This window comes from Strix uralensis, chromosome 13 (assembly GCF_047716275.1).
Source record: "Strix uralensis isolate ZFMK-TIS-50842 chromosome 13, bStrUra1, whole genome shotgun sequence".
NCBI lineage: Eukaryota > Metazoa > Chordata > Aves > Strigiformes > Strigidae > Strix > Strix uralensis.
In genome coordinates, this window is record NC_133984.1 from 16,682,631 (window position 1) to 16,708,051 (window position 25,421).

General features: G+C 45.8%; 1 protein-coding gene and 1 long non-coding RNA gene across 2 annotated transcripts in view; both read left to right on the forward strand.

Moving 5' to 3' along the window:
- Window positions 1-25,421, forward strand: part of PSMD10 (proteasome 26S subunit, non-ATPase 10) — a 62,606-nt gene that overhangs the window by 31,336 nt on the left and 5,849 nt on the right. The window lies entirely within an intron of this gene.
- Window positions 19,238-20,383, forward strand: LOC141949409 (uncharacterized). Its single transcript, XR_012630757.1, has 2 exons — window positions 19,238-19,433; window positions 20,233-20,383. It is a non-coding gene; the product is annotated as an uncharacterized LOC141949409 (long non-coding RNA).

A 25,421-nucleotide genomic window follows, 5' to 3' on the forward strand; every position in this document is an offset into this window, starting at 1 on the left:
TGCACAGGTGACCTGGAGTCCATAAAGGAATATGTACATTGAAAGAGTGAAATTCAAATTCAGGTTTCTTCCAAAACATGAAAAGAGTTTAGATTCACCTTCACTAAAGAAACACGAAAGGGTCCCAAATGCACATGGGAAGTTCTCATTGGCTTTCCCCGGGTCAGCCTCAGATGGGAGCTGCTGCTATTTTCTAGTCATTTATCTATAGCTGAGCACAAATTATCTGAACAATCTAGCACAATCTACAGAGCCATTTCAGTGATTGCCTGTGGCAGCTCCATAATACCTAGAAGGAGTCTGACTAATAGCTCACAGAGCATTCATCTTTTGCAAAAGACAGCAATTTTCAAGAAGATGCAAAAAAAGTTGCCACCCCGTGCTGCATGGCCAGCACGCACCTGCATGATCCTGTGTCTTTACCACAATACCAGTGTGTCCTCTAATTGCCTCTCATTTATCAACACTAAAGTCCTTCCTCTGACATTTAAGGCACCCTCAGCTAATACATATTTTCTCCCTGTTATGTTCACTTTTTGTCAATTAAGTCTCTGAAAGATGACAGAACTACATTCCTGGAGGGTGAAATGCTAGTTTGACCAGAGAACAGAAGCCAATAACACAACTTCTGCACTAATATGTGAGATATTACCAATTATGGAGCAGGTATATCTTGTAGCAAATGATTACAACCATCAATACTGTTTTACAGAGGATACTGAACACCAGTAGCATTTACTTTTGACTATTACCAGCCTGAGGCTCATTTCACACCATCAAACCAAAAGCATATATACCCTAACGCTAATCTTCCAAGCCATCCAGGATTGTTTTCCTACAAAGGTAATAGATGGTACCTGTCAGCTGCTGGTTTTGCTTCTAGCTCATTGCTACTAGAGGGAAGAGCTGCCTATTGAAGTGTCATCTTAGGAAAAGAACTGAACACAGAAAGCAAAATCTGGTTTGGTCTGATGATGGTTAAGGTTAAATTACAGGGGGATGACGAAGAAGCTCTCGCTTATGCCACTGGCCCTCGACTAAGAGGAGAACAGCCCAGAGTGCAGCAACGGCAGCAGTCACTTTGCCATGGGTGGAGCAAAGACTCTTATCTCAAGATAAAATGGAAGGGGCCAGTACCAGGAACTGTATATTAGCAGACTTTGTGACTCAAATCTGTGTACACTGAAACATATTCAGAAATGTTCCCTTCCAAGCAACTCCCTTGTATTCACTCTATAAATAGAAGTGCCAGTCATTAAAAAAATGAAGCCCAGAGGCACACCCAGAGGAAGGCAGCATCGCCCAGCCAAGCACTGCCATGCACTGCCGTGATATTTAGGGGTTGCTTCTGTCAGCCTGAAACCTAATTTAAAAATTTCCTGTAGAATTCCATGTTTAACCTGACAAAGCTCAGCAGCACATCAACTACTTTGTCTTCCTGAAATATGCTAAATATGTGATTGTTCAAAGACACCAAAGCCAGCATAATGTGATTTATAAAGCTCTCTAGTTCAGTATCACATCTGATTGCTGGGGATGAAGAGTGTAATTAAAGACTCAAACAAGTGCAGTAAAAGAGCTGCTTTAAACCTCTGAATCCATCATTAGGTTGACTTTCAAATGCACTTTACCATTTGTTTGTTTATTGCACAGCCTCATTTGTTGTCTAAAAAATATTTATAAACTTTTGCTGGAGTGTTTGCTGCCTAAAAGTTAGTTCATGAACTCACTGTTATTTTCAAGCTTACAGAGAGTGAAAGTCTGTAAAGGTACCAATAATATAAACCCTTCTGAGGAGAGCACCGTGGCTTGTCACCTCAAAGTATCTTGGTCAGAAATATACCTAATCCTCTGTATCCAATTCCCAGAACAGGCACAGTTTATTATCAAAAGCACAATACCATTTCCTTATAAATGTGCTGGACTGGTCTTTTTTGTATTGTCCCTTTTCTCCAGAAAGAAGTACTTTTTTCCTTTTAACCATTCAAAAAGCAGGGTCCCCTAGAGCAAACTATTTATCCAACAAGCTTTCCTCTTTCTGGGCAGGGGGATGAGGGGATCTGCTTTCACCAGATCAGTGATTGCCAGGAGACTAGAGGGCTGCACGGCCAGGCACCAGCAGTTTGGGCTGGGTTTGGTGGGCTCATACCTGGGCTTTCGGACTTCCTTCATATGATTCTCTGCTAGCCAGGGTCGTGAAGTGGGTTTCCTGGTCATAGCAGAGCAGCAGGGACTCACATGTCACATCTGGCTGTACTGCCTTCGTAGGTCTGTGTCCTGAGGATGGTATAAAAGCTGTTGGGTTACTGTTGCAGGTATATCCTCAGTGGTTTTGGCAGCCCTAAGCATGCCTCCTTTCTATCCTGCTTGCCAATTAGCAACTTCATCCACAGAGAGAAACTTTGCCTTATTGTAAGTAGTGTGTATCGTATAATGCTAAATTCCAGCTAGATCTCCCATGCTCCGTGTGGTTGGAATAGCTCCTGTTTTGACAAGTGATTTGTCAAGGCACACGTTGGCAATTCAGTGGGTGAGCCTGTGCTGAAGTCAGTAGCCCAGGGTGCAGCTAGGGGTGCTCATCAGGGCTTGAGGTTTTCAGTGTTTCTCTTAAACTAATTGAAATCCAGTGGAAATATATAGAGAAAGCCATTCAAGCATCCAGCATCATCTTTATCAGCATAAATGTGGATTGCAGTGTTCTGGCCCTGTCCCAGCTGAGCAGAGTCAGTCTGTCCTTGATATGCCCCTGGCAGTTTTGGGTGGACGTGAGCACACAGGGACAGGTATGTTGTTGGGTGCAGACAGGCATCACCCCAAAGCTGACTGTGCACTGTGTCCTCACCAGCGTGCTGAGTAACACCTGGGGAGCACTTAACTATGTATGAATTTTTATTTCAGTAAAAAATAAAAATTATAAGCCTGTGCACGAGTAAGCCCAGGTTTATCAGCACTGCTCTCCCAGCCAGTGTCTGTGACATGACCCTGGACTGTTCTGTAATTTGAAGGTACCCTGACTCCCTTCCCACATCCTTCCCACCACAACCTTGTGCTTCCCATTTCCCTGTTTCCATACTGCCCCCATTGGCATTTCCAGCACAACTCCATGATTTCTCTCCTGCTCCTCGGAGAAGCTGTGGGCTGTGCAAGTTGGCTGGAGGCAGAACTTCGTGGGAGAGGAAGGGGACTGAACTCCTTCCCCTTCACAATGTCCTGTGGGCCCATCACAGTCATGTAACTCACCCCCCAACACCAAGGCTGCCCTCATCACTGTAATTGTTTTGCTGATACTGCGCATGATGGCTCATTTTTCTTATGGCAAGGCTTACTGTAAAACTACACACAACTCTCCAGAGAAGGCTGCCTTCACACCATCACTTGCTGGCCTCAGCTGTCTGGGGAGGAGTGCTTGTAAAGAGCCCTTTATGGAGATACAGTCTGAAGGTTTTCAGGAAAAATCAGATGGAACGTACCCTTCATCTTTCTCCTCTTCCCAACCAAGGAAAGGCAGCAGGCTGCAAACTTTCAGTGTGTTTTTGAATCCGCTGTGAACAAGCAGATAGCCAAGCCAGACACAAACCCAAATCAAACACATCTTTTCATCAAAGAAAAGTAGCAGACACAGAACTTTGCCTGTGCAGACAACTATTTCTCTTCAAAAGGGAACAAAAGAAAAGGAAACCAGTGTGGAGCTTTAACTGAAAAACAATCATAAGAAAAGCTTGGAAATGGAAATAAACAGGCTTCTAGTAGGCTGGGGGCTTAATGATACAGAGAGAAAGGTTGGCTGAGGAAAGCTAAGGAGATGTCCCCATCCTAGGTGATAATTGTGGAATCCAAGAGAATTGCGTGTCCCTATAAAAGCTGCAGAGGATAAATGCTACCCAGCCACAAAAGTGCAGTCCCCTGCCAGACACCCTAGCAGGCACCTAAATGATCTTTATCACCCACCCAAACATTGTCTCAAGTGGGTGACTCACCACGTCAGTCTGCCCACAATATTTCCACTGCTGTGAGGAAAATCACACCTGACACAGGCGGAATGTGGGAGAGCAAAGAACTTTTGCACCCACCTGCTGCTCCTATCCTGCCCTGGAGGATGCTCCTGGGGTGCTGTGGGCATGGCACACATGCACCAACCCTGTCTGGGGCTCTGCAGGGAACAGCCTGGCTGTGCCAGGGATGCTGCTCACAGAAGAGGGATGGTGCAGAGGGTGGCTTTGAGCCAGTTGTTAATGCACATTTTAAATATACCCCCTGTGGGGCTGGCAATTGCCTGGGCTATTATTCTAACATTTTCCACATTTCTGGACTATTGCAATTGGGGTAGCTTGGACATTTTAGATTGCTCAAACATGTAGCAGGCAGTTAATTCAGTGGGATTTTGTTAAGAGCGTGCAAAAAGCTAGACCTCTGCCATCTCATCTGGCCTGTTTGACAGACACAGAAGATGTAGGAAGTTCTCTTAACCTGTATCGCAGTAGGAAGCTGATGCCTGCTGCAGTTGAAGGGATGTTTCTGTGCCACACATTGCAATAGAACTATAAGAGCTGTACCCACAGCGGTGTTTATTTAGTCATCCAAGTCCCATGTGAAATCTGTGCGAATGTAAGAACCTAGATAAATTTGTGGATCTGGCTCAGGCCTTTGGGTTGATGGTAGCACTCCTCCTGTCTTCCCTGCCTTCTGTCTTAAGAAAGGCATAAAAAAGCAGAGAAGTGGCTGCTGATGCTGCCCCAGACCTCCTGGGGATGCCGGAGTAGCACCCGCATAACCCAGGCCCGGGTTGCCTTGTGCTGGACTAGGATGATGGGAGTGCAGGGGTGGAGTGATGGTTTTGCAGCAGTTGCGGTGTCAGTACAAATGGTAAATTTTACCCCCTCGTGTGACAGGTAAGCTGTGCCCCATGAGTGCCCTGGCTGATGCAGGCTAAAGAATGACTTTCTAACAAAAAGTGTCACTATCAAAGAATCCATTTATGTACTGTGGCTCAGGTGTCAAAACCAAAGCAAGCTCCCCGCTGCATGATAAATCACAGTAAAATGGTTCTGTCTTTGTGCAATTACTGTTCCCTTGAATTTACATTAGCTGCATAACCTTTTCACTGCATATGATTAACTCTTGTTGTTATGTCTTTTTTTCCTTGTTCTTTTTCATGTAGTTTCAGAATTGAAGCTAACAAAGCAAAAAAAAAAAAAAAAAAGAAAATTCACAGTGGGGATCTGGGTATTAAACTGTCTATCAACCTTATTAGAGGAAAAGGTTGTTTTTCTCATAATCATTTGCATTTTCATAGGTGTGCTGGTTTTGGCTGTGGTAGAGTTAATTTTCTTCACAGTAGCTGCCATGGGACTATGGTTTGGATTGGTGCTGGAACAGTGTTAGCACAGGGATGTTGTAGTTACTGCTGAGCAGCGCTTACACAGAGTCAGCTTTTCTGCTCCTCACCCCACCAGCGAGGAGGCTGGGGGTGCACAAGGAGTTGGGAGGGGGCACAGCCGGGACAGCTGACCCCAGCTGACCCCAGCGACATCCCAGGCCATACGGTGTCACGCTCAGCATAGAAAGCTGGGGGAAGAAGGAGGAAGCGGGGGTATGTTCAGAGTGATGGCGTTTGTCTTCCCCAGTCACTGTTACGTGTAACGGAGCCCTGCTCTCGTGGGGATGGCTGAGCACCTGCCTGCCCATGGGAAGGGGTGAATGAATTCCTTGTTTTGCTTTGCTTGTGTGCGCAGCTTTTGCTTTACCTATTAAACTGTCTCTATCTCAACCCACGAGTTTTCTCACTTTTACCCTTTCAATTCTCTCCCACACCCCACCAGGGGGGAGTGAGAGAGCGACTCTATGGGGCTTAGTTGCCATCTGGGGTTAAACCACAACAGTAGGTTAACAATTTCTGAAACTGTTAAGTGATATTGTTCCTTGAGTTTGGCAGCATTTGTTGTACTTGTCTAAAATGAAAAATGCTTTCAGCTTAAGAGTGCATATAACTGTATAATTTATATGGTGCCTGCTTGTCTTAACAGGTATGATAATGTAATTTTAGGATCACTGTGCCAAATTAAAACCTCGCATAAGATTCATGCAATCACGCTGAACTCTATGCTTTCCACCTGCTTCTGCCATCTCCGAAATGGAGGGTTTAGGTGGAAAGGTGTTAAAATGATGTTTGTGTTTGGTGCTTTTCAAACACATTGTGCTGTCAAATATATATAAAGCAATCTCATTCTTTATTTTAAAAAATAGCTAGTTTTTAATTCTCACTGTTCTAAGTAAAGGCTTGGACATGGAGGCCTCGGTACTGAACTTAGCTGCTCCATACTCTGAGTATGGAGGAATTGCTAAAATCTCTTTGCTTTTGGTGTGCTCCAGTTTAGGAAAAAAAGCAGCCTCTGGTGTCTGAGCATTGTTTTGCCTGCCCAAGTTTCACCTGGTCGCTAATCCTTTTCGTTTTACTTCACATAACTGGCCCCCAGAGGGAATTGAAGTTTCTGGGAGAAGCTGTTCCCATGTCCAGGCCCTGCAATGCAGGTGCCCTCTGAAGGAGCCTAAATTCAGTGAGACTGCGTGGCCTTTTCCTTGGGGAGGCAAAATAGTAATTGCATATGCCATTAATTACTAGTTAATGGTTGTATAGCTCATTTTCCCTCAGCTGCCCTTCTCCTGGCGTGCATGCCGTGGGGTCCCTGTTGGCAGCTGGAGCCTGGCTCTGCCTGCTGGCAGCCAGCTTCCACCACTGCTCCAGCACCGGCTCCTCCAGGTGGGATGTGATGGGGTGTTTTCCTTGGGAGACTCCAGATTCCCCAAAGCTGGGCAGTGCTTTGGAAATGCTGTGGTACATTGAGATGACTACAGAAATGCGAAGTGAACTAAGAATGACTGCTTGCTTAGTGCCTGGTTTTGTTGAGACTTTTCCTTTTGATTCCCAGGAGGCTCGTACTGGGAGAAGGTTACTTGTTTAGTTGGTTTTAATTCTCAGGAAGAATGACACAATGCTTCCTATCCTGCTTTGTTAATAATCTCATTAGAGTTTTCTTAATTATTTTAATTACACTGAGTATGAAAGGTGCCATGTGATGAAATTTTTGAGCAGAGGATCAGCTATCCTGAATAAAAAACAGTGCAGGAGACCAGCAGAGATAAACCTAAGCACTTTTTTTTTGTCATGTCTTTGATTTGCTTGTGGCAGACAACCAAAGTTTTTCATCAACTGATTAGGACTCAGATCCTGTAGCCCGGCGGCTTTGTTAGACACCACGTATTAGCAGCTGGAATTCTTTGGAAACACTTGTTATCCTTCGGTGATCAAGTAGGCAGTGAGTTTGCAAACTGGAGGGAAGTAATGGAAAATTAAACTGTCAGCAGCCTGTACATCACGGGAGCAGATGGGAAAGCAATCACTCAGATGACTTCAGCTGAAAAACACATGAATCTTAATAGTGAGTAGGGTGTAACCTTTGAAGAACAACTGTCTAATCCAGTTGTACACAGCAATTTGATTCAAAAGAGCTAATAAAAGCAGTGGGGCAGCCTGGTCTGGCAGAGTTACATCCCTGTCACGCCTTCCCTCACGGCAGCAGGCTTTTGCAGCTGTACAAACATGTCCCATTGGTGGAGAAACCACAGATCCGTGGCCGGTAGCTGTGACACGCTGTACACCAGCCCTTGCCCCACAATCCAGCTCCCTTGGGTGAGAAGCACGTTTGGTTCGTGCTGCCTACAGCCGGGCTGCGTCCTGCACATCCACAGCACATGGCCACGTCCTTGATCCCCCGTCGTGGCTGGTGTCCCCCGGGCCAGGCTGGCAGGTGCTGCAGGGCCCTGGGCACTGCCCGGTGCCACCCCGCAAGTCCCCGTGCCCACAGGCACCCGGGTGCCACACACCAGCCCCTCTCCAGCACCTGCCTCCGCTCACCCAGCTGGGCTCCTCCTCGCCTACGCGGCTTCAGAGCACTCGACCAGCTGCAACAGTCTTGACTTATAAACTACCCTGTAATTCCCAGGCTGTCACAAGGAAAAAGCAAAAAGCCACAGGCCTGTACGGGCGTCCCCAGAGAATCAAATTGCTTTGTAAAATTATCAGAAGTGCAGTGGGGCTCTTTTTGCTCTTTTCCTCCCCAAACGCTGGGTATTGCTTCTATGCCAGAGATGATGTAAAACTCCTACTGGGTGGCCTTTTCTATAATGTTCAATAACTAAAGTGATATGTTTTTGGAGCCTGTATGAAATGCTGAAAAGCTTCCAATTCTATAAGCAGACAGTCCCCAGAAGGAAATAATGGCTTAAAACTCATTTCAGGGACTTATCTATCGGTACCACTGATGTAAGTGGTTTTGAATTAGTGTTAGCTTTTCATTCTGCCCCTTTTCATTCTGCAGGTTAATGTCATGTATCCAGCCAGCACTGTTCCATTCGGCATCTGTCACAGTCACTGTCTTTGCTTCTATCTCTAGAAAAAGCTGTTTTCAGTTCATTGTGGTTTTGGGAGTTAGGTCACACCACAGTTGACAACTGACCTGTAGCAGATGGATTAGAGTGGTTGTACATTGCTAACAGTAATTACATGTAATTAAAGTGCCTTTCTGGGACAGCAAGACCCTGACCTTGCAAATGATCATTTGCAGCCTTGATTTTAGTCCCGTGGCGTCAGTGAGACTGCTGCAGCGTTGAAGTCAGCCACGTGCATGTGGCTGCGGAAGCAGAGGTGAGGTCTGGGGGAAAGGAGGACACCACGAGCACACGTGCTGTAGAAAGCTGCTATTTAGTCTCTGTGTTTCATCATGATAATATGTTGCATAGGGGAGACATTGACCTAAGATGCACCAGAATTGTAAAATTTGTCGTGAACCATGTAATAATTAATGGTTTCCCCTAAATCCCTACCTCTGGGCGTGGTGGTGATGGTGAATAATGACATGAAAGGTCAGTTTATATTTGCTCTTTCTCTAAGGAAAGGCTGTTTCTATCCTTTTGGTTGCATAGAAAAATCTTAAAATAGTTCCAAATATACACTAAAAGAGCAAAAACCAGAAAGCAAATCAATTACATACATTTTATTTTTTAAAAAGTATGGCCTTACTTGAAGCAGAGAGCTATCATGAATATGTCATCATATAGCTTTAGAAAGGATTAAAACTATTAGCTGCTTCTTGCAGTTTGGACTTTAAAGCCAACCAGGAAAACGCCTCTTCCCAATTTGCTACTTCAACATTGTATTAGCAATAATAATAGTAATATAGTTGGCAATTAATTGATAAATTCTAGAAAGACATTTATTTGAATAATACACGCTCTCTTGAAGTTCAAATGCCATTCATAGGCTACTTGCATTTTTGCAAATGTTTCCTTTTGTAGAACACAAACTGAACAAAGGGATAAACATAAATGGTGTGGGAGTTCATCACAAGGTCTGGCTCTTGATGGTTAGAAAGGACTTGTTTAATTGTGATTGAGCACAATTCCATGCGACATTTTTTATATGCCTTAAATGGGTTATCCCTCGTTGTAGCAGCTTAATTTGCACTTCCAAAGAATATGCAGCAAATCTTTCCTGTTTCCTTAGAAAATGCTGGTTTTGTGATCTCATTACTGTAAGCAAACTCATTTTGTGCAGTAGTCCCTCAAGGCACATACAGCAAAAGCAATACTTCCTCTAAGCAAATATCAGCATAATGCATTTAGGCATTTGTTTTTATATTTTAAGAATATTAAAGTCTGACAGAGTACTATTTTACTCCATGCATGTTAAGTAAATAGCCTATTTTGATACCTTTTTTTTGCAATACTAAAGCTTTGTGTACATTTGTATCTTAAAACCTCATTGCACCGTTTTGAGATGGGAGTACACACAGGTGAGCGTTTCAGTCTTGCTTGGTTTGGTGGAGGGAGCAAGGGAGGAAAGGCAGGGGTACCTGTTCTGTTGTGAGGGAACAGGAAAAAAAGTTCTGATTTTTTGTAATGAGAAATCATGTTCAAACTAGTGTTCCTTTATCCTTTTAAAAGAATTATTCTTAAGAATTCTCTTTTCTGCTCTGCTTATCAAGGCACTAAATACCAAGTGCATTTTGTCCTTTAAAATTGTGGTCATAAGCAGTTTTGAAACCCATTTGTTTTGAGTAGGAGTTCTTGCACTGATGTCTGGCAGGTCAGTGGGACCTCTCAAGACAGACCTCTACTTGTAGTACTTAAAATCTCCTGGAAAAATGCAGACTTTTAGTTCAAAGTGAGTATGGCATTAAGGGTCTGATGCAAAGCCCAGTACAATCCGTAAAATGGCCTAAGTGAGAGACTAGATGAAGGCATGTATACTGGTAAAGAACCTGTCTTGAACGCATCAGCTTTCACAGCATACAAAGTCTGTGCCCATTTCTGGGGAACTTAGTCCTTGGGATGTTGTGTGAGTTCAAGCTGGGGATGATGCACAGACATAGCTGAAATTTTGAACTCTGCCTGCAGTATATTTATTCTGAAATAGGTTATGCTGCATATGCATAGGGGGCAAAAAAGGAAATCCCAGAGCTGACTACGTGCAGTGCTGACTGCAACAAGCAGAGTTTTGTGGACCTGAAATGTTTGTGTGCCGAGTCTTGTGCTGGAGCAGAGCGCAGTTTCATATTGCTAAGCAGCACTTCTACTTAGTTTTCCTATTTCGTATGACAGATCCATGAATAAACCCAGCCTCTGCTTATCTCATGGCTAGGAGAGTGGGTCAGAAAAGCCTGGCTGTCTGGGATGCTGGTACCCTGGCTGAGCTTCCTGCAGAGATATGCAACAGCCTGTGCACTGCTGGAGGTAAAACAGCATCTGTGGGGAAGGTTGTGCCACTGTAGGTAATTCTGGCCTTCACTTTTATTCACTAGAGTTTGTTTGCTTGCAGGCTAATGTAACTGCAGATGTTCTCATTAAGCAGAAAAATGTCTAATCCTTTTTTTGTATCTTGCAAACAGCTTTGCCTCTGTGTTCTTTCCTTGTGTGGTACCACACTGCAGTGTAGCCTTTACTTAGGACACCCTGTTAGAACCAAAGAGCAATCCAGTTTTAAAATGTGATTTGGACTGCAAGAAGGCAGCAAACTCACTAATATTTCAAATAAACTTCTGTATGAAAGATTTATTGTTTGCTTGTTTTTAAAGGCACCCCAGGATGTGTTCCCAACTGGAGAGACTGTATTATTTCCTCTTACAACATAGTGCATTTTTAAAGCCAGTTAGCAGCAAACATGTATTTCTGAAGGCTTCCTGCTGATGTGAAAGGAGCAGGCAGAGCATCCAGAGGATAGGGATGGGACAGTATGCAGAAGGGATACCGGGCAGTGTCACTTAACCATCAACAGCACATTTCTGTTTGAAAAAGGTAAATCTTTGCTAATTACCTCTCTTTGAGAAGTCACCTTCTGCTCGATGTTGTCTTTTGCTGTAAGCTGGGTTACTGCATGTTTTGGAAGCCAGAGAACAGATTTCTCAGGATGTTTTTTGCCATAAGCACCATATGTCTAGCCTAAATCCTCAGTTCAGCACAGCAAACCTGGAGCGACAGTGGTGGTAAGAGCAGCTGCATAGTGTTTCCTTTTCTGTGATGGTTTCACTCTGTTGTAGCACTGCCCTCAACCTAAACACATATGGCCACATATATATATGTATTGCGACAAGAGCAGCATGTATCAGTATACAATCAATGCTGGTTTATCTCATGCACATGTAAACTCTAACCCATTTCCTCTACTAATATTGATCAATACCATTCTCGACATACGGTTGGAGGTCTCAGGCTTGTAGGACTGTTTTCCAGAAGGATTTTCTTGTGCCCACCAGGTTTAACCCCCCATCCTTACTTGGTTTTCTGGCCACATGAGTTAAATAAGCCTTAAAACCCACTGTTGGTCTCAGAGGAGTCTGGCTTGGGATCAGACTCCACTTACCTCATTTCAAAGTGTGACTCCCTGGCCAGTTGTCTCAGTTCCTTACATAGTCGGTGACAGAAGAAGAGGCACCTCAGGAAGGAGGTCCACACTTTTCCTCACCTATTGTAGGATGGAGTGATTCATCTCTACAGGTGCCTGTGTTCTTCCACTTCCAGTGGGAAACCTCACCTCTAGTAACCAGCTCTTCTCACTACAGATATGAGTCTGGACCTTGCCCCAGTAACTGGGCACAGACTCAAGCCCCTCCTGTAGCTCAAGTGTGGCTGCATGCACTTTGCCATCCCACTCTGTCACTGGTAGCTGGGATGAATGTGGCCCTATGAAAATCATTGGCTTTGCTGCAAGCAGTTAGTAACATCTTTCTCATGACTTGAGCCACATGATTTGTAAGCCTCTCAGAAAGTTCTCCGAAACGTGAGCCAATTTCTCTTTTAAAACTGTTATTAAATAATAATAATAAAAAAATTTTACAAAGCTAGCAGTGCTGAGCAAGATAGTATCAAAAATCTTTCATAGTTCTCACTGCCAACCAATACAGATTTATACCTTACAGTGGAAAGGACACAGAGCCTCAGTTTTCAATTAAAACAGTTCAGCTTTTCATCAGTAAAAACTGAGGTCCATACTGCCAAATAAAATAAGGCCAGGTTCTTAGCTGGTTTAAACTGGATGAGCTCCATGTAGCTTCAGTTGACCTGCACTGAATTTTACTTGCTGGATTTTGGCTGTTACATGTCTTACCTTCTCTAAGACAGACATACAAGCAGACTTGCAAGGGATGTGTCTGAAGAGACACATTGCTATTCTGTACCTGTTCAGTCCTAGATCCACAGCTCCTGCAGGTGCAAGTAGGATCCTGCTCATACACAGATTTAGTGGGTTTTTTCCTCCTTTGGAGTCTACATTTATGTTTATGCCTTGCTGCTGGAGCATTTGCACTAACGGACAGGGGATTTTTATCTGTTTCTTTATTCTAGCATGCTGTAAAATAAAATTTTAACACCCAATAAACAAAACTGAGAGGCAGTTTGTTCTCAGTGTAATGTTTTTGTGACAAGACAGTGGGAAGTAAATGGTATCTACAAGCACCATGTTCTTCCCTTGGTGTTCCTGGTAATTTTAGCACTGCAGTTATGTAGCTGAGGAGGAAAGTTGCAGAGACCCACTGGGGTAGCAAAAATTTGAATGAAAACCCTCAGCAAAATAGTTGCTGGTGATTTTATCATGCTTCCACATTTAGGTTCCTCTAACGCTGAGCCGAATCATGAAGAAACGCCGAGAGCATTAATCACACTGCTATATACTTTTCAGCTATGTTTTGGCAGCCTTTTAAAAGTCACAGCTAAAAATACTGAAAACACTCTAGGCTTAATGGGATTTGAGTTAAGAAAAGTATAGCATAGAAAGAAAAAGACTGAGAACAACGAGTTGTGTTATGGCTGTACTTACTGAAATCCGAATGTAGGTGAGATAACAAAAGGACTGTTCATCTGAGTTAAAGGTGCACCTGATCTGAAGAGGAGTCATCCCTTGTCCTCTGAAAAGTTGTGCAGGTTTTGAGGGACTTTCCCCCCCGTACTGGAATACGAATGAACAAACCTGTGTGTGGTGGGTTGCCCTTGGCTGGATGCCAGGTGCCCATCAAGCTGCTCTATCAGTCCCGTCCTCAACAGGACAGGGGGGAGAAAAAATAAGATGGAAAAAGAACTCATGGGTTAAGATAAAGGCAGTTTAATAAAGCAAAAGCAAAGTCTGTGCATGGAAGCAAAGGAAAACAAGAGATTTTATTCTCTACTTCCCATCAGCAGGCAATGTCCAGCCACTTCCCAGGAAGTAGGGCTTCAGTATGTGCAGTGTTTTCTCTGGAAGACAAAGGTCATAATAACGAATGCCCCCCCCCCCCTCCTTTCTCTTAGATTTTATTGCTGAGCAGATGTCATATGGTATGGAATCTCCCTTTGGTCAGTTGGGGTCAACTGTCCTGGCTCTGTCTCCTCCCAATGTCTTGCCCACTCCCAGCCCACTGGTGAGGGGGGATGTTGGACAGACAGCCTTGATGCTGTGGAGCACTGCTCAGCAGCAGCCAAAACACCTGGTGGTTATCAACACCTTTCCAGCTACCAATACACAGCACAGCTCTATGAGGGCTGCTGTGGGGGAAATTAACTCCATCCCAGCCAGACCTGATACACTTTGTCACTTCAACCATGGCACAAGGGGAGGAAGTGCTCCCATCACAGATCCTTGGCAGAGCAGAAGCACCTAAGGGTTATTGCAGAAGTACTTGTGTCTTAGGGCAAGCCCAAGGTTGTTTTAAAACATACTGAGGGCTTAAACAGCCCCAACTCCCCTCTTCTCCCTGCTTTCCCATCTGGACTGGGTGCTCCAGGGCAGTGGGGAATCCTCGACCAGACCCACAGAGTCAGAGACACTGGTCCAGTTTAAGGATGTCCAGTCTCCTTTCCCAGGCATGGAGGTTTGTGCGCTTGGCTAATATGATCCTTTATGGAAATCATCAGGACTGCACATGGACCATAAGCAAAGTGTCAGCTGATTGCAAGAGATGCTCAGTGACTTGTAAGGGCAGGCAGCAATCAGCATCTCCCAGACTCAGAACACCTCCCAGTATTTTCAGCTTAATAGCCCAAACCTTAGACTTGAATCAGCAGTTCATTTTAGGATACAGACCATAAAAGTTTAAATAGAGATCAGCAAGTAAATCAGATTTTTTCCCACCTCTGCTTACTATTTTAGTGTTTTACGTGGCTTCTGCCAGTTGTTCTCATGAAGACATTAAAAGACTGAAAGTTGAGAAAAGCATAGGAGTAGCTGGCTGCAGTAATAAAATATATTTCTTCACTGATTTTACAGGCTGTTGTAAAGTTGTCCCCATGTGACTGTATTTACTCACTTCCAAGTCACATTTTTCTCTATCACTAAAGAGGACTGGCCAAAAAGAAAACCTTTGCTAAGCTGTTGTTCCTTCCTCCACTTAATGCAGAAGCACTGACTCTCCAGCACCCAGAAATTCAAACTGATAATGATGTTTGGACACTTTGTATGTCTATCACTTCTGAAGTCTACTGCATGCTGTAGGGTTGTTATATTACAACCGTTATTAGTCATAGACTCCAATGGCCTGGGTTTAAGGTACCTGGATAAAAATGTGAAAGCAGAGGCTGTAAATCCAAGCAGTATTGTACTCTATTGAATCCTCATATCAAAATTCTTCCTGCAGTTGCGGAATCCAGTTTGCACTGATTAATTTGATGCTGAAACCCCAAAATGGATTCTGAACATCCAAGCCAAGTTACAGTAATAACACAGTGCTCTTACTGATCTCAACGGGCTTTAGTGTTATTGCCATTGACTAGAGCTGAGATGTAGAAAAGTTAAGTAATTTCTGTGGTACTACACGAAGTTAATTGTAGGGTCAGGAGTAAGACTCTGGCTATTTGCCTTAAAGCCATTGCTCCATTTTATAGCCTAAAGGCACCACTGAGCTGAGTAAGCCAAGGAGCTGAAGGCCATCAGCAGAGCTGTCTCTGTCTCCTCAGTTCTTGGTTTATCTGAGCTGGAGGAAATGCACAGCTGCCACTAAACTTATCTCAGCTAACTGAGATCATTAAAATTATTCTGGTTTACTGCAGCTGGAAATCAGCATTTACAGTGGGAAAGCAAATACTCCAGTTCCCATGTCCTGAACTCTTAATGTCCCTGGTTTCAAAAAAATACTTAAATCCCATTGTGTAGAGGCTCAGGCTTGCAGAGGCACTTGAGGATCGCCCAGGAGCAGCACACATCGTTGGGCAGATCAAAGGGTTTTGTCTCAGGGCTGGAACTTGTGAACGGGTCAGTGGTGCCGCTGGGGACAAACTGGACTTTGAGGCATGGTGTTTCACTTTGCGTCCTTCATATCCCCATTTTTAAAATAGGGACAGTAATGGAAAAGTATGTAGCAAGCAAACACTTAGCAGAAACTGAGTGCACGTGTGAAAGTGTGAGTAGTCTGTTGTGGAAAGCGTGGCTTATCTGTTGTAGAAGGTGAAAACTGCGGGAGTTGCCGTACCTGCAGCTGGTGCTGCAAAGAGCTGCCTCTTGCTCTCAACGCCCTTTTCTCGCCTGGGTGCTAAATCCTTTCAGGGCTGCACTGGTTTTTTTCCTAACATGGCACTGATGCATTGTAGACTACCATGGCCCAAATTAGCAAGGTAGGGGCATTCCCCAGGTCTCCTGCAGCCTTTTGATTTCTCCTCTGTGCCTAAGATCTGTTACTGTAACTTGTGTCTCTCTTCTTGGTAGCTGTGCTGTGGTGTGAGGGGATGGAGACCGGTGGGGCACCAAGGGGGTTGGAAGGCAGTGTCATGGGCCTAGATTATGTTGACAAGGTAAAACAAATCCCAATAAACTGGAATTGCTGGGAATGTACCTTCAAATCCTAACTTGGAGCTTAATTTTTGCTGGCTCAGGTTTGAACAGGGGCTTGGGGGGGCTTGCTCTTCATTATCTGCCTGAATTGAAGACTGGAACACCCCTCAGCCCCCAGCTTCCCTCTCCATTCTCCCTCAGGCACAGACCGAGGGGAGAAGGACAAGTTTTGTTTCAGGAGCAGGTAGCAATGCCATCTGAGAGGAGACGTCTGGAGCCATGAGGAGGCCGATGGCTCCCAAGGTGCTGCTCTGTGTGCTCCGGCTGCGGAGCTGCTCCGTGCCAGCGGGCTGCCTCCCACAGAGCACTGGGGCTAAAGGCGGGCAGCGTTGCTGCCTACACCTGCTCTCCTAACACCTTACACCTGCTCTCCTAACACCTTACACCTGCTCTCCTAACACCTTACACCTGCTCTCCTAACACCTTCACCTGCTCTCCTAACACCTTATACCTGCTCTCCTAACACCTTCACCTGCTCTCCTAACACCTTGCCTTCCTGAGGCGGGTCCTGTCCTGGCTGTGCCAAGGGTGGGGCTAGTTACCTTGTCTTTACAAGCCAAAATATAAAATAAGTAAAAGCTATAACTGGGAAAATTGAAAGGATCCCCAACCTGCTCCCAAACCCAAACTGTCTCCAGCCCCCCGCTAACCTGCCTGAACCCCCCCGGGCCCCACCCGCCCCGGCTCCCGCTCTCCCCGCTCCGGGCCGGGTTTTCCGCGGTGCTGCCGCCCGGGCCGGGCACGGCCCCGCCCCGGCCCCGCCCCCGCGGGCACGGCCCCGCCCCCGGTCATAGCCCCGCCCCGGCCGGCCGCCCCAAGCCGCCGAGGGCAGGTAAGGGCTGCCGGGGGCTCCGGCTGTCCCGGGCCCCGCTCCGGTGTCTGCGAGGCGCGGGGGGAGGGAGCGCAGCCCCCGGCCCGGCAGAGGCGGTGGGTGCGAGCGAGCGCCCCGGGTCCCCGTGCGGGACAGGGCGTCCTGTCACCTCCCGGCGGGGCGGCCATGGGGACCGGAGCGGGCCGCCGGCGCCGGCCAGACCTCTCCCGCTGCCCGTGTGGGGAGAGCGGCGGCAGGCCGTTAGGTCCCGGCTGGGGTCCCGCTCCCCGCGCTCCCGCGGCGTGGGGACCCGCCGGAGCCAGCCGTGTCCTGGGGGCCCGCGGTTGCCTGCAGTTCCCCGGCCCGGGGCCTTCCCTCCGGGTGCGGGGCTGGGACCTGCACGGCCCATGGGACCTGCACGGCCCGTGGCACCTGCACGGCCCGGCGCCCGGCACCCCTGGCCCCGCAGCAGCGGGGCCGCTGAAGCGGGCGGGAGCGTGAGGTTTAACAGCCGGTGCCGCGTGTAGGCACCGGGTACCGCACGTGGGGCGGCCTCGACGCCTTGACGCGAGTTGTGGGGGGGAAGGCAGGCGCGGGCCTGGCGCGGTGCGGCGGGTGCAGGCGTGCTCTGCCGGCGGCTCTCTGAGTGAGGAAAGCACCTTGCGCGGCGTTGGCCTGGGTGGGCTCCGGCACAGCGGCGAGCGTTCAGTTCAGTTTTGGGCCCCTCACTCCAAAAAGGACATTGAATTACTTGAGCGCATCCAGAGAAGGGCAACAAAGCTGGTGCAGGGTCTGGAGCACATGTTGTACGAGGAGCGGCTGAGGGAACTGGGGGGGTTTAGTCTGGAGAAGAGGAGGCTGAGGGGAGACCTCATCGCCCTCTACAACTACCTGAAAGGAGCCTGCAGAGAGCTGGGGATGAGTCTCTTTAACCAAGTAACAAGTGACAGGACAAGAGGGAATGGCCTCAAGTTGCGCCAGGGAAGGTTCAGACTGGATATTAGGAAGCATTTCTTTACAGAACGGGTTGTTGGGCGTTAGAATGGGCTGCCCAGGGAGGTGGTGGAGTCCCCATCCCTGGAGGTGTTTAAGAGTAGGGTCGACATAGCGCTGAGAGATCTGGTGTAGTTGGGAACTGTCAGTGTTAGGTTAACAGCTGGACTAATGATCTTCAAGGTCCTTTCCAACCAAGATGATTCTGCAATTCTGTGACTGCGCCTTCTGCTGCCCTTCAGGTTGGGGCTCGGGGCCGTGGCAAGCTGGCGGTGCCCTGCCTTGACTTAGGGCACCACACTCCTGAGCCTGGTCAGGGCTTCGGGCCATGGCCTAAATAAGCATATTTCATCTTGCCTTAGTGAATTGTGTTATCAAGGCCTTTTGCAATTAGTCGTAGAGTGGTTTTGTGGCCTCTGTTAAAAATAAGTTTGTGAGGCAGCTGCAGATTTTCAGAGGAGGGATACCAGACCAAAGGTGCAGCTGTGTTAGAGAGAAAATCTGACATGAAAAACTTGAAAAAGAAAAAAAGGAAAAACCTACAAAATAAGGGGTACTTCTGATGCTTTATAGCACACTGTTTGTTACTGCTTCCCCACTTCATGTTGTAAGTTACTTGTGAAAACCTGGAACATTGTGTCACTTTCCTGTGATTTCTCCTGCTGTTTTGTCTAAATTTCCATAGCCCCCCCCCCCGCCCCGGTTTTATTTACTTCCTTATTCATGTGTAATTCTTGTAAATAGGTGTCATGGCAACAAAAGCAGCATTTTTTAATTTCTCATTCACTTGCAGCCAGCTCTCTGGTGTGATCAATGCTGTTGTATAAGCAGTGGTAACCTGTGGCCACTGCTATTTTGTTTATGATTTCTGTCTTGGATTTCTTTGGTGGGAATAACTTTTAAATAAAATAGCTTGCAATGAAGCTTATCTTCCCCAGTGACGTTATAGACCATTCCGTGCTCCCTGCATCTCTGCCCCCCAGGCAGACCACAGGGTATGGTCAGGATGGAGATCTACTGTTCTACCACTGTGAAACTTCTGTGAGGGTGTCAGCAGGCAAGGATCAGTTGGTTATGGGGGCCGAACCCATCTTCTTTATCCTCCCCTCCTCTCTCTCTTCCACTTTTGGCAGAATATCTGAGAAGCTCCACGTGAGGACCCAAGTTTCTGCTGTCCTGCACGATTCTGTAATTGAAGTGCAAACTTGTTTTTTCCTCCTGAACTCATAAATCATGTCCCTTTAATGGGCCTCCATCGCTGGGAAAGAGGCAGCCCTTGCCACGGTATGGCACAACATGGACAAAGTGTTCATTGTACAGCAAGCTCGCTTTGATTGCATTTAAATCAATATTGTTATCTACGCTTCAGAGGTGTAGGGGTGGAGAAAGAACAGTAATAAATGTTTGCAACAACCTTGAAAGGAGTACATAGCTGTCCTGAGGGGGTCAACAGGCGGCAAAGCTGCATCGAGGAATAAGTGCCTATTAGTGACTCTTGAATCAAAATCAAGTTACTTTTTTGCAAGTTAAACTTAATGGTACAGTTTGTGTTGGAGGGGAGAAGACAGGCGGGATTGGGATAGCAGGTCAGTGAAGCTCACCCACAGAGGATGCTGTAGCTGCTGGCAGCTGCTCTGGCTGTCCGCTTGAATGCGCTTGCCCGACTTCAGCAGGTTCAGCCCAAGCTGTTGCCTCCTCGCAGACGTGCAGCTCACCAGGTTGAGCAAAGCAGAGCAGTCAGTAGCGTAGAGTGTCACTGGGCAGACACCTTAACCCTCTGCAGTATAACGTGCATTTTACATGACAGTATCACCATACTGTCTGGGCAGATTTATAGTTGTCACTGCTCAGATAAAAGCTCCAAATCTTATTCAGCTTGAGCACAACCCCACAAGGGTTGTTTTGTTTTCCTATCTTATTTTCTTTCCCTTCTTTGCCCTATTGAGAAAAAAAGGGGAGAGGGGGGGAAGTGATAGAGTGACTTGGTGGGTACCTGGCATTTAGCCAAGGTCAAACCACCACACCTACAAATAAAACTACATTGTTCAATGGTACAGGTGATCTTGTTGTTCTTGTCCATAAGGTCTGTCTTCCCTACCTCCCTGCAAGATTTGCTAAGTATTCATGGCGCTGCACAGATGGAAGAAACACCTTGTCTGCGCGAGAAAATGATACCAGATGATCATCTGAAACTGATTTTATTTTTAGTGATTTAATTAAATTGGTGCAATCTGTGTCTGGATTTCTCACTTGAGTTTACCTAAACTTTATCTTGAGCTAAACTAAATGACTGTCCATGTGCAGATTTGTGCTAGTTTAAGCACATCCGTTTATAGCCATGCCTGTAGTTAATTAACCTACTGTAACTTTCTCCTATAGAGAAAACCTAATATGAGAACTGTGCCTTTCTGATGAAATCAGTGTGGCATCTGATTTAATTAAGTAATTGATTTCCTTGTGAATTCAGACTGCCCAACTCTGGTAGTATTAGCCTCCTCACATATGTGGGTCTTGTACATCACCCTTCACTGGGAAGACTTAAATACAAGATCTTTCACCTAACTGAGCACTTCAGGGGACGAGTGGAAGCAGGTGCTTTTTTTTTTTTTTTCTTCTCGTAGGTAACAAGTGCAGCCAGAGAGACCTCCTGTCCCATTCAAGTCATCCAGCTCCTAGAGCACATACATGGCTCCAATAAGTGAATTCATGACTGAGCCTGTGATTGCGTTGGAAAGTTGCATTATTCCTGGAGGGAAAGTGGCCAGTTTATTAAAAAATATTCCCATGTATGAATTTGTTTTCTAATTGAAGATCTGTGACAAAAGTGAAGTGGCATCTTCAGTAATGGGGTTACTCTCCCTGGAGTTTCCTTTTCATCTCAAAGTGACAAAGTAAAATGGCTTTATTTAAAAATGTAGCATAGTGCATTTCTGTACACCAACCAGGCGCAGCACAGACCAATCCAGGCCTCAGCACATGCCTGGAAATTAGAAGAGAAGAAGGTGTGGATCCCAAATCAGGCATGGACTTGAGCTTTATTTTTCCTCCCCTTTCATAACGTGGGGGCTGACCCTAGACTATGGACATAGCCCCTCTGTATTTTGGCATCACAAACTAGAAATTGTGGATCAGGAGATTACTTCTTAGTATGTTCTTTCCAAAACTTTCCTTTTCCCAGATACTAGAGGGAATTACACCTTCCAAATATACCTCCTTTTAAGCAATGATGAGATGTACCCCACTGTTTTCCAGTTACCTTCATTCCATTTTTGAGTTATTTCAGAATCATCCAGGTGTCGCTGAGGCTCAAAAATAATCACTGACCAGAAGGAAGGATCCCTCAGTACGCAAAGTTTCCTAAACAAACAGAACTGTTTTCCCGTGGGTTTTAGCACCATGCTCTGCCTCATGCCATTGAGCTCAGCAGGTAGAGGAGTACAAAGGAGCTGAGCCCCACGTATTTTTGACTTCTGAGCTCCCACCATGTTACAAAACAAGGGGTTTTTTGGTTTTTTTTTCAACAAAATTACTCTGATTCTGAGGACTCCTAACCAGCTCCAGACGGCTGGACAGGTGTTGCAAGCTCAGTATTACTGGGGCATAACAAGCAGGGTCAGGAAAGCAATTTATGACATGTCACCACTGGAGGCAAACAAGGAGAAATTACATTTGGAAGGAAGCAAAGTTGAGGTCAGCAAATATTTTTCAGGGTCAAAAATAAAAGCCAGAAGTTCTCATGGGTGGTTGCTTTTTTCTTCATCTTCCAGCCCTGCAGTTTCTTTCTTTGAACTCAGCCAAAACTCATCTTCCATCTCCCTTTTTCATATTGAAAATATCCAGGTTTTGAGGATGAGTAAGTGATAAATGGGGACAGGGAGGTGATTAGTCTAAATAACCTTCACCTGCAGTAGTCTAGCTTTAGGCTGCTAATTTCTCACTTTTAGCTATATTTAGTTGTTGTTTTCTTTTCAAGTATAACGGCTGGGAAGATGCTTTATGGAGTAACCTTCGTACCACATGGCATCTAAAAACACTACTAGCAGGGCAGCTAGGTTCTTTGAAGCTGATATAACCTGACCTCTCTCCCTCAGCTCAGAGGGAAGCCTGGACACCAGGATATTTCTCTGGTGGAAATGTCAGCGCAGCAGAAACGCAGCACGACTTGCATGAGGAGCTCTAAACTGGCTCACAGCTAAGCCACGGGGATGAAGGCTTGTTACAAACTAATAAACAGGGAATTGCAAATTCTTTTAAAACTCTGTTTTCTGAAGGTTGTAAATGCAGATTTAGTGCAAACCTCAGCACAGGCCTCTGCCCCCCACCCCAAAGCCAAGTGCTGTTAGTGGTGGTGTGGGAGCGCTTCCCTCTCGCCTCCAGCAAAACTGCCAGCCTGCCCGTGCTGGCGCTGGCTGGAGGCAGAGCGGGTCTGGCTGGGTGACAGACATCGCAAGGTTTCTGAAATACTGGCATCCTCTCTTGCAGCTGGGACACGGCTGTCCTTGTTCAGTGGGATATTAGAGGATTTCTCGGTGTCCCAGGCGGCTGTGCTTGTTTATTTGTGTTCTGGCAATCTGCAGAATTACAATGAACTACATCCTGCAAGATCTCCAAATAGTCCCCACCTATGAAATAAACAGAAGTCTCAAATATTTAAACTAAAGCATTGGATTATCAGTTTATTACTGGTAAAAGGCCTTCTCAACCTTAAGGAGTCTGAGTCATGCTTCTCCTCTGATGGGGTTTTTTTGATGCTGCTGGCTCTAGGAAATAATGGTTAGGACTGAAAAGCTTAGTCTTTTGATTACCCTAGGTGGTAACCATAGGATGGTTCATTTAATTAAAAATGGATAAAAGGAAGTAAATTCTATGTAATGCAAATTCCACCCATGCAGTTCCTTGCTAGAAGGAGATGGGTAGAGTTCAGTGTAATTACTCATGCGCTAGTTACATTGTATTGGGTAGAAATGCGTAAGGGAGAAAAATCCTTAATGCATCATTTTTTACAAAAGGAAACTGAAGCCTTAACAAAACCTGTAATATTGTAGGTCTCATACCTTCTTCGGAAGCAGTGGTATTTCTGAGGCTGAGTGCAAATAAGCAGAATTCACCCACTTCTAATGTGGTCAGTGGAGCATTTCCTCAATTATGCATTCCCCACATGCACTGAATAGGGGAGTTTATTAGTTTTTTTGACTTAGTATTTAGAACAACAGTATTGTTGTTCTAAAATATCTTCTACTGGATGATCTCAAGGGGCTGGGCTAGAGACCTTATTGCTTTGATAAATTCCTGTAATTCCTGTGCGCCTAAAAGCATCTCAGGGCCATTCTTGATCAATGGACGTCCTTCACTAAAGATGCTCAGGGGGAGGAGGAGGAAAAAAGATGTTAATAAAACAGCTGAGATTCTCCATCATGCTGGACATTATTGGAAAGTGTAATGTGAGACAATGACTGAAACTGAGCGAAACCATCCAACGCTGTGCTCACAATGAGCAGAGCAGTGGTTTTTGTGCGAATAGCCATTGCTAGGGTCAGAGCTGCTGTCCTCCAGCCTGCCCCTCAGGGCCTGCCAAAGCTGCCCTCGGTGGTGGTTATTGGTAGGCACCAGCTGTGCACCGTTGTGTCTGAGGTGGGAATGGCACATCGTGTCATGTAGAGCCCTCGCTGAATAGAGAAAAACCTGTATAAAATCTGTGATTAGTTGAGCTTGAGTAATTTTGGCGTTTGGAGATATGTGAGACCAAACCAGCCTGGCATTGCCAGAATTTGGCCTTGACATTCCCTGTATGATGGTAACAGATGCATTTATACATGGACTTCTCTGGGAGACCACAATTGCCTGCTTTGTTTGAAGTTATTCTTTATCTTATCAACTGTCTCTCATCTGAAGGCCATTTCTATATGACTTAGTTGCTTAAGAGTTTTTTGGGCAGGAATAGTAGACCTTTTTCCTTTCAGTGGGACAAGTCAGACAAAATAGCATTGCAGACAGTGCAGTCACAGCATTTTTAGTGGAATAGCTTTTCAGAAAACAGTTATCTATATTCTCTGTTCTCATAGCTCACAGCTGCTCTCGATCTGCAAAGGACTAGACAGTTCATAGCTACAAGTGGCATATTGCAAGTTAAGAGAAGAGTATGCACCTTGGAAGAGCTCTTATGATGCTGTGGAGCTTTGCTTTGCAATGGCTAACCAAAAGGCAGGTATTTTATATCATTTGTTTCATGACAGTGAGAGGGGAGATGTGAGAGGGAGAAAAAGGGTTAGTGGTGTGATTGTGTTCACAGGCAGAATATACCTGGATAGAGGGGTCTGCTGTTCAACCGTGTGCCTTTTCAGCAGGACAGCCCTCGGCTGCCTTAGGAGTCCCTGAATTTCAGTGTGAAGGTTACACACTGACTGCACTCGGTGTTATCCAATTTGATACTTTAAGAGCAATGTTTATAGGCTTGTGCAATACTGTTCCTGTCTGTATTATTGCACCTTGAGGGCTTGTCCATGTGTAAAAGGGAGCACTTACATCAGTCGAGCTGCCACAGGTCTAAGTAAGACTCACACATCTGGCTCCCTTCGGCTGCGGCAGCCCCATCGGCTCACAGCTTCCTAGCCCAGGACTGCCATTTCTCTTGGTGACTGCGGCTGGTGCAGGCTACAACCAACAGCAAGCTCCTGCGCTGGGCAGAAACGGGGATTGCACCGTTCCCTTTCTGATTACAGCCGCAGCACCCGACTCAGGGCAGGGAGACACAGTCCAGCTCTCATGAACAGGGAGTTTTGTGCTGGTTTTCAGCCCATCCCTCCCAAAGAGAAAGACCATCCTATAGTTTGCTTTTTATTTCTCTGCTGGTGAAGGACCTCAATCAAATGTCATAGTATTATGCCTATGAGCATTATAATGGCTGTCAGTGTTTTGCCTGTAAAATAGCGATGGCAATACCTCTGCATATTTCATGGTACTGACAGCAGAAGAAATCAGATGGGAGGAAGAGTGAGGCTAGATCTTCCAGCATGAGACAGGGAGAGGCACAAGGCTGATCACGGATTCTGTACAGGTATGGCCATTTTGGCACTAAGTCTTTCTGGTACTGTTAACTACAGCAAGTATTCGGAACTGCAGTATGGCTGTGGGTGCCAGGACCACATCCATCATTCTTAATACAATGCTACTCTTGGTTTGGACCTGCCCTACAAGAGCTGTCTTGACTAATAAGGGTGTTGGGAAGTGTCCACACATTGTAAAGCAAAAGGAGGTTATTTCCTTACACTGTGA